General features: G+C 62.0%; 1 protein-coding gene across 4 annotated transcripts in view; it reads right to left on the bottom strand.

Annotated features, from left to right (window-relative positions):
• Nucleotides 1–14051, bottom strand: part of ZNF469 (zinc finger protein 469) — a 233320-nt gene that overhangs the window by 13220 nt on the left and 206049 nt on the right. For all 4 annotated transcript variants that reach the window (XM_072946778.1, XM_072946779.1, XM_072946780.1 and 1 more), the window contains one exon: nt 1944–2004. The gene's annotated coding sequence lies outside the window, so the exon portion shown is untranslated. The remainder of the gene's footprint in view (nt 1–1943; nt 2005–14051) is intronic.

Genomic DNA, 14051 nt, shown 5'->3' with positions numbered 1-14051 from the left:
ACGGGCCCCTGACGGCCAGGGTGGAGAGCCCAGGAAGGGGGGAGGGGGTGCCCAGTGGGAGGGAACAAGAGGGTGAGACTGCACACCTGAGGCCGGTCGAGGCTGCCACCTGGTCCTTCACCTGCCCCACCCCCTGCACCTGGGATTGCACAGGATGGCTTTAGGCCCCTTCTCTGCAGACCCCGGGCCTCTGGAATGTGCCGGCTCCTTTCCTGGGCCTCGGAGCCCGGCTCCTGCTGCAGGTCACACGACTCTGGCCTGTGCCTGTGACCCTAGCCCAGAGCACAAGCCCCACAGTCCTCTGCAGAAAAGCCCCCCACCCAGAACATGCTGAGCTTCTGCAGCCTGGGGGAGACGCTGGGTGAGGGGAGCCCTCGCCCCTCCCTTCTCCTGCATCCACGACCCCACTCCTAACCGGCAGCAGCTCTGGGGGTCTCAGGCACAGCTATTCTCGTCCTCAGAGCAGTCCTGGGGCTAGCTGTTAGCATCGTGTATTTTCCTGGTTATTCCGAGACGGTCCAGGGAGCTCAGCCATCTGCCAAGGTCCCCAGCTCCAAAGCGGTGGCCAGGGTGGGCATGGTTCCAGTGTCAGCCAGCAGGGGGCGCCAGGCCACCCCACTGCTGCCCCCTTCTCTGCCCCCCGGACCCTTCCCCACCCCATCAGCCTGGGGGGCCCCCTCCCCCCGAGTAGTTGCCTGGGGCCAGTCCTCAGTTCCCCTTTCTATCTGTGGGCTGAGGGCCCTTGGGCAGGCTTGTGGGTGAAGTCTGTTGAATGAATACATGACAGTGGTAACAGCAGCATGTCCCCAGGTGAGCAGCAGCCAGCAGCCTGGGCAAGGGCGGCCTGCCCCCGGTGCATTCCGACCTCCTGGAGTGGCCCCCTTGCTGGCCGACTCCCGGGACACCCCACAGCAGAGCTCATCACTCTGCTGCAGGGTGGAGATCCAGCGTGCATCAGGCTGGGAGGGGCTCTGAGCCCACCTGGGGCTGGTGTCCTCCGCTCCCTAGGAGTGAGGAGGGCCTCTTGCCGGTGGGGCCTCCCCTCCTTAACTTCCTGGGCAGAGGAGCCCAGAAGTCAGGTGGGCAGTTGTGCAAGGGCCTCCTGACCTCCAGGGACCTCCCTCACCACCCGAGCATGCTGTCCCGGACGGACACTGCTGAGGGGAGGGGGAGGGGCCCGGGGCCTGGCCTCCCTGCAGCTTTCTGAGCTTTACAGGGATGGCAGGTCAGGCAGGAGGAGCTGTCAGACACATGAAGGCCCCTCAGGTCCAGGCTCTGAGCCGCGCCCCTGATAGGGGTGGGCGGGTGGGGGAGGTGGATGGCCCTGGTCCTGATCCCCTGTGCCGTGCTGGCTACATCCCCAGAGATGCCCCTGGCCTCACTCAGCCTCGGTTTCTCCATCTGTGTCCTGGGACTAATCCTGGAACTTAGGGCAGAGGGTGAAGTAGTGAACAGCCTCTTGCTAGACACGTGGCCAACAGCGTAGCGGGAGCCCGTGCACTTTCCGCATTCACACTGCAACTGCTCAGCCCAGTCACCCCTCTGAACCCCATCTTCTTGCTGGCGCCAAGCAGACGTAGTGAGGTCACAGGGAGGGGCTTGCGGAGAAGGCCGGGTGGGCTCTGAAGCGGGACTAAGAGGTGACTGTGCTGGTTTGAAACAGCTGTGCTGCCGGCCGCCCCTGGAGAGGAGGGTTCTGGCCTGAGTGGCCTGGACAACGTCAGGTGACAAGCCTGGCCCAGGGCTGTGGTTCGGAGCCGCGTGCCGGCCCTGATGGCTGGCTCTGGGCGCATCTTTCGGGGAGGTAGCTGACAGCCCGGATTACTGCCTAAGAGACAGAAGGAAATGGGGTAGGGCTGACAGGGTGGGTAGGGAGGCTGGGGACAAGGCACCTCCTGCCAGCGCAGCCTGCCAGACCCCATGCCAGCTGCCCCTCCACATACCTGGGGAGTCGGCCCTCAGCTGGGTCGCTGCGCAGCTTCCTCGGGAATGGGGACTCCGTGGCTGCAAGGAAAACGGAAAGCAAGTCAGCGTGGGTCTGATGCTTTGCTGGCGGCCAAGAGCCCGTGGGAGCTGGCGAGGGAGTGGCTCCCGGTGGAGGTCCCCAGCTACACAGAGCCACAAGCCCCAAGAAGCCACCACAGGTGAGGGGAGCTGGGTGAGCTTGGGAGGCCCTGCAGGGCTCGGGTCAGCTGGCCACCTTTGGCACGGGCTGAATGGAGATTCACACTTCTTTCCGTGATGTTATGTGTGCCTAGATCGCACGGTCCCAGGGTCCGAAGGTCTGCGGTGAGAGGTCTCAGCCCCACCTGGCCGTGGATCCCCCTCCCCTGTCCTGCTGTCCATGCTTGGGGCAGTGTCTTGTGTGTCCTTCCAGAGTTTCCTGATGCAAATACCAGCAAATGTGAGTAAGTAGTCCCATTTCCAGCTCTTCTTCAACAAAAGTCTACGACACACACTGTGGCTTACTTTTTGCATTAAGAGATTATTTTGGAGGCAATTCCCTCCAAAGTGTGCACCCCATAAAGAGGGTCTGAGGTCTGCCCGTCCGTCTCTCCACCCACATGCACTGTGGAACATTCTGCAGAACGGATGGACGGCTACGCATGTATTCAGATCCCTCTGGATGGAGCATCCTTTTCAGGCCTTTAAAATTGCAGAGCAACAGATATGTGTGAAGTGAGATCAGCCAGGTAAACTCAAAGAAGACACGGCAGGGCCAAAGAGCAAGTGCATTCGTGGTTTGGAGAGAGATTGTCAAAGTAACCTGTTGTGGTTTTAAAATTTGGCCACAAATTCTTTGTTCCTCCTTCCTCCAAAAGGTGGGGCCCAGCACCCTCCTTATGAACAGGGACTGGACTTGGTGACTCTCTCCTAAGGAACAGTGTGCGCCCAAATTCCGGAGCAGCGGAAAGTGTAGCTGGTAGTGGTTTGTAGTTCCAGGCTGCTGGCTGTCGCCTGGTGTTGGGGAACCGTCGGTACAACTCTTGGGGACCTTGAGTTCCTCCTAGTGATGAGGAGACTCCAAGGCTTCAAGTGAGTCTTGGCATCACAGGGCAGGAAGGTGCCCTTACCCGGCGCGGGCAGGCCGCGGCCTGGAGAGGGCCTGCAGGATGGAGAGCCCCCTTGGCTCCTTCTTATTCATGCATTCATGCATTCTCTCATTCATTCATTCAGGGGTCTTTACCTTTCTGCCAGATGCTGGGCCAGGCACTGGGCACAGACTGGTGAGTGACTGATTCACAGCCTTGGCCGCAAAAAGTCAACAGAAACAGTGGGTGAGGAAACTGAGGCTCAGAGAGGTTGTGTGATGTGTCCAAGTTACACAGCACATAGCGAAGCAGGAAGGGATGGGAAGCAGGCCTCTGGGGACCACGCTGGCCCCGTGCAGGACAGAGAGCGGCTTTGCCTCTCGGTCTCACCTCAGCGCCTGCCCCATCCCTGGGGTGGCCCTGCCTCCACGTGCTGCCCTGTGGGCAGAGCTCAGTCCCCATCACCCTCGCTCCTTGGCCCTGGGACGGTGGGCCTGACGCTCTGCCTGTGGCACCCCGGGGCGCTCCATGCCGGCTGCCCGTCCAGGGGCTCAGACAGTGGGGCAAGTGTGGGCAGCGTGTGCCGAGTCTCAGGTTCCTGTCCCCGCCCAGGCTCTTGGCAAAGCCCCGTGGTGCTCACGGTGTGGGTTTCAGCAGGCCTGGGGCTCCTTTGAAGTGGGGAGATCAATACTTCAGATCCCAGCTGGCCCCCGGGAACCCCGGGCCCGCGGGCGTCTCCTTGTCCCTCAGAAACACTACCTGGGCCCGGCCGCCGGGGAGCCCAAGCCCACACCGCACCGGCTGGCTCCGGTGCGGGCTGTGGGCAGCAGCTCCCGGCGGGGAGCAGTCCCTCTGCAGGCCTGGGCCTCCGCCCCCCTGCAACCCCACCCCCTCACAGAGCCTGGCCTCGCTCCCCACCCCCTCCCCTCCCCTTCTAACCTCCCTGTTTCAGCCAAGGCCTCTCTGTTCTTTCTCCGCTGGGCTCTCCACTCCCTCTACGGCCCCACTCCGGCCTTTCCTCCTGAGCCCCTCCTAGGGCCTTGGCCTGAGAGGTCCCCTCCGCAGGATGCCTCTCCCCTGCCTCCCACCTTCCTGATCCCCACCCACTTCCAGGGAGTCCCTGCAGGGCGGGGCCAGCTGGGTCTGGGCTGGAACCTTCACTCTGGCACTTCCTCGGGTGAGCGAAGCTCTGATCTCCAAGGCTTGTGGCAGGGAGGTTAGACGGCCAGCAGACCATTCACACGGCCCAGCGCTCGCTGAGCCCCGCAGCTGTGAGCTCTGAGTGTGGCCACTGCTCTTCCAGGCTCCTCTCCAGCCCCCTCCTCTGAGAAGCCCTCCCAGGCATGTGTGTGACCACCTGTGAAGCTGGGATGATGACCTCGAGAGTTCTCAGGGGCAGGGCTGTCCCACATCCTGGCGGCCAGGCAGCTCCGCACACAGATGGTCCTGTCCAGTGCCCTGACCTCCACGTGTGACTCTGGGCCTCCCAGCCTCAGACTCCCCAGCTGTACATGAGGGGCTGGACCTGAGAGACCCTCAGACCTGCCCGGGCTCCCACCTTCCATGACACAGTCACACCTCCGCTGGAGGCCCCTGGCCCGCACCCACGCGCTCTCGCTTCGGGCCTCCTGAGCCTCCCTGTCACAGACCTACCCAGACATGGGCGGGTTTACCTCTCCTTACAATGCTTCTCCAGTCAGGCCAGGCCACACCATCCTCACCGTCAGGGGCCCTGGCCTCCTGTCTCCTGCCCTGCCAGAGAGCGAGGGCACAAGCCTCGCAGGGGAGGCGGCACCTGCCCGGTCCCCCTGTCCTGGCTGTCATGGGCTGGTGGAGCGAGGGCCTCGCAGCCCCCTCCAGCCCTGCCCGCTCCACCCTGGACTCGGCCTGCTGGTGCCCAGGTGCGCACTTCTCTGGCCGGGCGGTGGCGCGGTACTGGGTGGCAGGACAGGTGTGGAAGGAAGGTGTGGGTCAGGTTGGACCCAGGCGGCCCTTCTCTGTCCCTCACTGTCCAGCCTGCCCCGTGGAGCCCTCAGCTTTAGGGGACGATGACAGAGGACGGTGTGTGGACACAGCCTTGACCTCACAGCCTCCCTGCAAGGTTAGCACTCACCCCCTTACAGATGGGCAACAGGCTCCAAGGGGCCGGGCAGGCCCAGGATGGAGTGTGCAGCTGCCGGGCATGAACGGGGCAAAGGGAGCCAGTGGGGTCTGGCTGAGGGTGGCGGGCACGAGACCCTCACGGCCACATCACAGCCTTGCCCCGTGCGTGCTGCTCTCTTGGTGCCCCCACGCCCATCTCAGCCCCTTTCCCAGCTGGCTGGCCGACAGGCCCCAAGTCCTGGGGAGCGAGCGCTGAGGGGCCGCGGTGGCGCTCATTCTGACATTTATTTGACAAACATTCCCCTTTCCTTTTGCTTCAAAAGCTGCCGCTTTGCTTAAAAACTATCTGTTACCCCAGCGCTCAGATAAAGCTTTGCAGGTAAAATTATATCTGAGGTATGGCCCGAGGGCCTGTTTAAGGAAACCGGGCAGATTATCAGCTGCATTTATCTTAATTACTTCGGGAGAAAGTGGCAGCTGGCATTGCAAGGGGCCGGGAGTGGGTGTGGGCTCCACCTTACCGGGGTGCATATTTGAGATCCTTTAACAGGAGGGAGATAAGCGAAGTGCGTGGGGGGAGAAGGATGACTTCGGAACTGACAGGGAGGCAGCTGCAGCGGCGGCAGGGATTCGTGCTTAAAGGCAGGACCCACTGCCCACGGGAGCTGCCAAGGGCTCTGGCACCGGCCGCTCAGAGACCAGGACGCAGGAGGGTGGGTGTGAAGCCACCCCTGACTTCATTCTTGGCCCCCCTGCCCGCACCGTCAGCTCTCCGGAAGGCCGGCGTCTCCGTACACGCCCTGCCCGAGTCCCCCCAGAATAAGCCCCACGACATGGCCAGCGCCACACGAGGTGTCGCTCTGGACACGAGGCAGAGCCAGGGCTTTAAGTCTGAGCGTGGTGGGAGCCCTGGAATTTCCAGCAGGGTCCGGAGGGTCCACCCGATGCTTTGCAGGGCCCGGCGGGCTGGGGTGCAGAGCGGTCCCGGGGCAGGGCAGACGCGGGAGGAGCCGGGGGCTGGCTGGCCTCTGCCCGGGGCTCACAGCCGGGTGCACCCCAGCGGCCCCGCTGGCCGCCCGGCAACAGGAGGCGGCTGGGAGCTAGAGGCAGGGTCTTGGCCTGGCCAGTGCCCTCTGACGTGTGCCACCGTGTGTCGTGGAGAGAAGCACTGGTCTGCAGGGAGCTGGGACCCAGGTGTGGCGGGGGAGCGGCAGGGACACCGCAGGGCTGGGTGGTGACCCCGGAAGGCATGGGGCCTCCCTGCAGCTGGGCTCGTTGCGGGTACTTCAGGTCTCAGGATGAGGCGCCCTCAGCCGGTCTCCTCACAGGCCGGCCAGCCTGGGGGCGCACCATTTTACAGGAGAGGAAGCTGAGGCTGCGAGAGGTAAATGAACTGGGACATGGCAGGGGATTCCCACCGTGTACCCCGGGACCCCTAGATGGTGTTCAGAAACGGCCAGTTACCCCGAGTGAGGCCTCATGTGAGAGCTGGGGACCAGCGCGGAGGTCACCTGGGGCTCCCTCCTGCACACGGTGGGGACGAGGGGACGGCGGGGTTTAATGAGCTATCTTTGGAGTGACAAGATTAATGAGCTTCCTTAGCTGAGCTAATTACTCTCCAGCAGGTTCACAATCCTATCAGCCTCCTTTCTCAATTAAAAGAGATTATGATTTCATTTCCTCAAGACGAGGGGATTAGTAAGCCCCCAGGCAGCAGCCAGGCAGGGAGCCATCAACGCGTGGGGCACTGCTGAGCCGGGGGCCCGCTGTGGGAGCAGCATCACCGAGTGCCGGCTGTGTGCCGGGTGAGATGTTCCCAGGCTGTGGGTCCTGCTGCCCCTGCGCCCAGGGCCACACCCCCAGGAAGCAGGCGGGCACTCAGCCCAGTTTACAGGTGAGCAAACTGAGGCTTGGAGCAGAGGGCAGGCTCCAAGTGGTGGGCTGGGATTGTGCCCTGATCTGTCCGCTCCTGTTGTCTCTTGTCATCCCCGGACAAGCCGAGCCCATGTCCTGAGAGGGACTGACCGGGTCACAGATGTCCCAGTGGCTCACACGGCCCAGAGGGGCTTCTGCTGTGTCCCACTGGGGCTCAGACGAGGCACCAAGGGTCTGAGAGGGGACATGACCTCTGGTGGCCACACCACTGGAAGCAGCCCAAGGATAGGACCGTCCCCCTGGCGTTTTCTGCGAGGCTGCCGAAGTCCTGGGCCAGCTGGGCCTACTGTCCTCTGGCAGTGCGGCCTTGGCCTGTCTCTGGGCAGCTGGGCTCCGAGGGCCTGGCCAAGCTCTCCGTGGGCCCGCCTGACCCTGAGAAGCACTCTTGAGGGTATCCCTGCCATTGGGCGGGTGACTTGGGCTCGGGAGGGCCTGAGCTGGGTGGCCGTGGTCCCAGGGATGTGGGAATGCAGCAGCCTGGCTCTGAAGAACTCCAGACCCCAGGGGAGGCTGCCCTTCCCATGGTGATCGGTGGGGGTGGGTGGGGGGAGGAGGGGGAAGAGGTGTGTGTGCAGAGGCGGCTCCGTGGGTGGCCCCCCCGTCCCTGCACCTCCTGGCCTTGCTCTGCTCCTGGAAGGCTCTGACCCCCAAGGGCCTCGCCCGGCCCCCGCTGCCCTCCCGCAGGAGTATGTGGCCTGGCCTGGCCAGTTCACTCCGGCTCCTTGGAGTCCTGGCCTTGGGCGACTCAGCAGCCTCCCGCACCGCCTGGCGCTGGAATTGCTGGGGCCCCGGGTCTCACAGGCAGTGACAGCCCTTCCTCGAAGCTGCCCAGTCCCCATGGGAGGAGGGAGGAGGGGAGGCGAGCTCGAGGGAGACCTCTGGGCCGTGCCGCTGACCCCTCCGAACCGCCCCGGCTGTGCGTGATTCAGCACTTGGCCCCATCCTCTCAGACACACCGAATTTGGCCATTTTCCCCTGTGGACTGAGCTTTCCGCTAGTTTTGTGCGTTTCCGTGTCCCTGGTGCTAGAGACCCTGCCTGGATCAGCACGTTTCTTCAAGGAGGGGGAGGGGCCACATGGCTGCCCCCTGCCCCCGCCCCACCCCGCGACCCTCCTCCCTGCTGACAGGCTCCGGCTGCGGAGTGCCAGTTGCCCGCCCGCCCGCCTGCCCGGCAGCTGCTCCAGCCAGGAAATCCAGCACAGAGGCAGCTCTCTGATTTTTCAGGAAAAGACAGAAATCCAGGTTTTAAAGTGAAATCTCCCCATTTTAAAACTTTGGCAACAAATTCACATAAAACAAATAGGTACTGTGAAGGCTGAAGCTCTCGGGGAGATTGAGCCCGTGGTTGGTCTCGTGTGACCTTGCTGTGGGCGGTGCCCCTCCCAGGCTGTGCCCACCTGGCAAGGCCAGGGCTCACCCACTCACTCACTCATTCAGCATGGAGAGCAGGCTCCCTGCCATGTGCTGGGGTGGGACTGTGGACAGCACAGGATGGACATGGCTCCCACCTCACGGGCTGCCGTCCCAGGGGCCTGGTTTGGGGCAGTCAGGATGTGAACACAGGTCTCCTGATGCCACATCTGGGGAAGGTCTGGTGTGCCCTGGGAACCCCTAGTGGACTGGGAAAATCCACCACTGGCAATGGCCCTGTGGCTCAGAAGTTACACCACGTGCCCAGGTCACACGGTGGGCTACAGAGAGGGCACTGAGAGGTCCAGCTAGGGGGTGGTGCTGTGAGGATGGTGGGCAGGGGCAAGCTGAGCTGTGTGCCCGGCAGGCTTCTGATGGAGGGTGGGGGGTGTCAGGCCCACACTCAGGCACTTTCCTGGCTGAGGCTGGACTGGGTTCCAGCAGGGGCAGAAGCAAGACTACAAGGAAGTCAAGAGGCCAAAGGGGTGCCTGGCACAGGGAGGCAGCCCCCCAGCCCTTCCCGAAGTGCTCTGGCTCTTCTCCTGGGTGGCAGAGGCTGGCAGCCCCCTGTCACCCGACCGCCCACAACGAGCACATGGACCTCGCCCTTTCCAGACACACTGCCAGCTGCCCGTCTGGTATGGGTGGGATCCCTGGGTCCCCCGGGAGGGCAGGGCTGGCTGGTGGTGGGGCCTTGCTAGGTCCCGAGACCCTGGAAGGGAGGAGGGGTCCGAGACTCTGGGTGACACTGTGGCCCCGTCCGGCCATGGGACAAGTAGGGAAACTTCAGGTGGGCTGCTTCATCTACACTCTGCAGATAAGCTCAGAGGGGTTGAGACACCTGCCCATGAACACACAGCCCACTGGATGCAGGGCCCAGAAGGCCTGATTGGCCTCTGTCCAGCTGCGTCCCTGGTGCCCTGTCTCGCTGGGCCAGGCCACCATCTCCTGCCAGGAGACTCCAAAGCCCCCATCTCTGGTTTCCCTGGTGGATGCCCGCACCCCATTCTCCCCAGAGCAGCCAGGAGGTCTTTGCAAGCACGGATAGGGGACACTCCTGTGTAAACACTCCACTGCTCCCCTGTCTGGGAACCAGGCCCCACCCTGACCCACGAGCCCTGGCACCATCGGGGTCGCACCTCCCTGGCCTTCTAGAACGCTGCCTGCTCACACGTGCCTTGGGGCTTTGGCCTCGATTCCCTCTGCTGGGACCACCCCGCCTAGACCCTCCCACACCAGCTGCTGCCCTGGACGCCTCCTTGGAGAGTGAATGGGGGGGGTGCCCCTGCGAGTCTGCGTCGTTGCTGGTGTCTCCTCCGCCGCCGTGTCTGTCTTTGCACAGGCAGCGCGAAGGGCGGGAAGCAGAGGGTGCTGGGGGCTGAATTATGTGCCCTCGAAAGGCACGGCCAAGCCCTAACCCTCGGCACCTGTGAACGTGGTCTTATTTGGAAATAGGGTCTTCGCAAGCATAACTGAGTTAAGATGAGGTCCTCTTGGAGGAGGGCGGCCCTAAAGCCAGTGAGACTGTCCTTCTAAGAGACAGGAGAGGAGACACAGACACAGAGGAGACACCACGTGAAGATGGAGGCAGGGACAGGAGCGATGTGGTCCCCAGCCAAGGACGCCTGGAGCCCCTGGGAGCCAGAAGAGGCAGGAAGGACCCTCCCCCAAAGCCTCCAGAGGGCATGTGGCCCTGACCAGTCATCCACTTCTCCATGAACAGTCACTCTGGCCAAAACGCTTGGAGTCACACTGCCCCCTCCCCTTGCCTGTCCCCCATACCCCATCCAATCCATCAGTAGCTCCTGTGAGCTCCACCTTCAACCACGTCCAGAGTCTGCCCTCCTCCCGGCACTGGCACCTCAGCAGTCCTGCTTGGACCTGCTGGACAACTGTGGCCACCCCCTGAGCTCCTGTCACCACCCCCGAATGCTGTTCTCCCCGCAGCCGCCAGAGCAGGGCCCCCATCCAGAGCCCTCACACCAGGGCCTTCGACTCGGCCTCTGTCTGCCCGGGGCCCTGCTCCCCAGACAGCTCACATGCCGGCCACTCAGGGGGGCCTCCGACCACGGGTCCACCTCGACACCTTGCCCCCGCACTGTCTATCTCCTTGTCCTGCTTTACCTGTTTTAATGTAAACTTCCTCATGAAATGCACCTCACATAGAAAAGCTCATATTTACATATATTCATAGAGCACACACATTCATATAGCATGTTGGTGTGTCCACGTGTCCACACACACACACGGCTGGCGAGAGGGAGCATCTTCACCTTGAAGACTGCGTGCCCCCCCCCGCCTCTGCATTCGAGGTCCTCTTGCCTGTGTGGTGGCCTCCCCATGAGGCAGGTAGCCAGCCTCCATCACAGACGCTGGTTTGGCCCTGGTGAGATCAGACCCACCATCTCGTGCCCCCCACTCTGGCTGCCAGCCTCCCACCCTGTCACGGCCGGGACCAGAGTAAACCTAGTCACGGCGAGGTTGGTTGGGGACGTCCGTTCTCAGCACGCTGACCTGAGCGCAGGTTCTCTGGGGGCCTCCGTGGACCACACTCTGGGGGTCTCTGGCAGCATGACCCCCGCCGTGGACCTCAAAGGCCCAGCCCTGGTCCCCTGTCTCCTGCAGAGGGGCCGATGTGGAGGGCTGGCCAGAGAGAGGGGCCCCGGCCCCAGGGGGTGCAGCGTGAATAACGCAGACATTCATCCCAGATAAGCCCTGGCTCTGTTGGTCTCCGAGGGTGGTGCTGGCTGAGACCGGCAGAACGTCCCTCCCTCCCCGGCCCGTGGGTGTTTTTCTTTCATCAGTTGGAGGAAAAGAAGGGAAGAAAGGAAGAAATTGGGAAGTTTGCCAGGGACTGAAAAAGGCATTGTGACCATTTCTATCCTTGTTGGCTGCGGGGTGCCCGGCCCAGCCGGGAGCCCTCTCCCTTTGGCCGCTGATGGAGAGGTGGAGAGAGAGGGGGCCAGCCTCGAGCCAGTGAGGATCTGCGGGGACGGGGCAGATGGGCAAGGCCACGCCAGGAAGCCTGTGAGCCAGCCAACTGCTGGGGACCGGAAGGAGGCCTGGGAGAGACAGAGAGATGGAGGAGAGAAGATTCTGGAAGGACACACGTAGAGACATGATTCAGTGCTATGCATACAGGCGGTGCTCAATGAGCACTTGCTGGAATGTCTTATGCGTGGCTGGCAAAGCCTGTCCTCGCACCGTGGCCTGACGGCAGCAGCCCTCTCCGTCTCTTTCCTCAATCTTTAATTCCCCTCCTCCCAACTTTGTTTCTTTAAAACTTGTATTTCTGCCCCAGAAAGGACCTAAAGGGGGCTTAGGAAAAATGGTGTCTACACCACAGGTGGTCAAGACAGAAACCAAGAGCCAAAACCTCACAGGAGGTTCAAATTAAGCCCCGAGGTTCCTGGCCACCAAAGCAAAAAGGGAACAAGGCACAGTGAGCTGGTTGCTCCCATCATCTGACTGAAGGGGAGCACGCATGGCAGAGTTTTCCTGGAACTTCTACCCCATCCCTACCCCAAAGCTCTGTGGTGAGGTTAAAGAGACGCCAGGTGTCTTGCCTGGTGCACGGTGTTTGCTCAGTGGCTCTGAATTCCCTTCCCTTGTGTTACACGTGAGGAAACAGGCTCAGAAAGATACATGAATTTTGAGGTCATTGCACAGCAAGTAAGTGCAGGAGGCTGGGTGCTGAGGCTGGTGGCTACTTTCTCATCTTAGGGAGGGAGGGGAGCCCTGACCCATGGTGCAGCCTGTGTCTGACTGTGTGCCTAGCTGACGTCTCCAAGCTGCCACGAGCCTGGGAGGGCCACACAGTCCTAAAAGCATGTGGGGTGGCCCTGGGGCTGTGGGCATGGGGTCCTACACCCCCAGGCCCCCGGGGGCTTCCTATCTCACTAGGAGGGACCACTGGAGACCAGGATTGTTGGAGGTCCTTGAGTGGGGAGATCACAGGGTAGGGAAGGGTGTGCTGGTGCACACCTTTCTGCAGGAAGGTGACTCTGCAGAGGTGGTGCCCACCTGGGAGTGGACATGACCTGGGAGTGCTCCTGACCTAGAATGACCCTGACCTGGGGGTGCCCCTGACCTAAAATGACCCTGACCTGGGGGTGACCCTGACCTAGAATGGCCCTGACCTGGGGTGACACTGCCCTGGAATCAAGGCTGCTGGAGGCCACAGCGTGCACATCTTACTGCTCTGGGATGAGGGGCCAGCGCCCTGGGGGCTGATGGAGATGCTTGTCGTGGGCCCTGCTCCAGCAGACGGAAGAGGAAGGAGACATGACACACTCATCCTGCTCCCTGCCCAGCTAGCGTGTCCCCACGGCCCCCTCTCCGGCTCCCAGGACAGCAAGAGTGAGCCCTACTTCACGCCCTAGAAAGCCAGGCTCTGTCTGCTCTTGACCCAGGGGCTCTGTAGCCTCCTGGCTGTGGGATCCAGGACCCCACCCTGGCCGATGTCTGTCAGGGCGAGCGGGTGTGAGCGGCAGCCTGAGGTGGGTCAACCCCAGAGAGAGGGTCCTGGCCCCACTCACTAGCTGGGGGCCACAGGCCAGCGAGCCCCTTCTCAGGAGAGTGGGACCGAACAAGTATCACGTTATGGTCAAGGCACAGGCACCACCATCTCCTTGCTGTGTGACTTCAGGCAAGTGACCTAACCTCTCTGAGCCTCATTTACTCACCTGTAAATGGGTCTGGCCTTCATCCTGACCTCACAGGGTCTGTCTGTGGGGGTTTATCAGACAGTGCATGAAAAGCACTGAGCTCATGAGATGCCTCAGGGAAGATGAGCTATTATTTCATTATTGTTATTTTTATATTAATTCATCTCTCCCATTGCCCTGAGCCTGCATGGACAAGTCTGGATATAAGACACAAATTTAGATATTTTAAAGGTGACATTATAAGAATATCTCTCTGGGACTCCATTTCCCCATCAGAAAAACGGGTCTGACATCACCTGCCCTGCCCACCCTGGGGTGCTGCTGGGAGGGTGGTGTCTTGGCTGGGCTGGTTCTCGGAGGCCTGGGGTCTTGGAGAAGCAGCAGGTGACTCCATCCCAGGCCGTGCCCCCCCCCCCCCCGCCTTCAAATGTCCAGCAGATGGGGCCTGTTACCAGGTTCCCCACTCCCCGGCAGGCTCTTAGGGAGGCAGGAGTCAGGGCAGGGTGCGCACGTGTATCTGTGGGTGCACACGCGTGTGGGCGCTCTGCTGTGCACGCACATGCTTGGGCACTGGCACTTGCATACCTACGTGGGTAGCTCTGGGCCAGCTGCTTCTGCCCAGGGCCACCCGGCCCCCAGGCCCTGCCGCCTCCTCGGCTGAGGCTGGACACGGGCACCAGGGCTCCTCACTCAGCTGAGGGCCCTCTGGGGTCTCAGGGGCAGGGGAACGGAGGCCCAGCACCACCCAACAGGGTAGCCTCGGGCCTCCGGAGGGGCCAACAGACACCACCACCTCCAGCATGTAGACACATGCTGGCGATCTTTCCTTCCCCCGAAAATAATGCATTTATGCTCATTTTACAGTAAGAACAAGACAGTAGGAAATAAAGAAAAGCTACCTGG

Source organism: Vicugna pacos, chromosome 21 (genome assembly GCF_048564905.1).
Source record: "Vicugna pacos chromosome 21, VicPac4, whole genome shotgun sequence".
Taxonomy (NCBI): Eukaryota; Metazoa; Chordata; class Mammalia; order Artiodactyla; family Camelidae; genus Vicugna; species Vicugna pacos.
The sequence above is the reverse complement of the archived record's forward strand: the minus strand, read 5'-3'. Positions and strand labels throughout refer to the sequence as shown.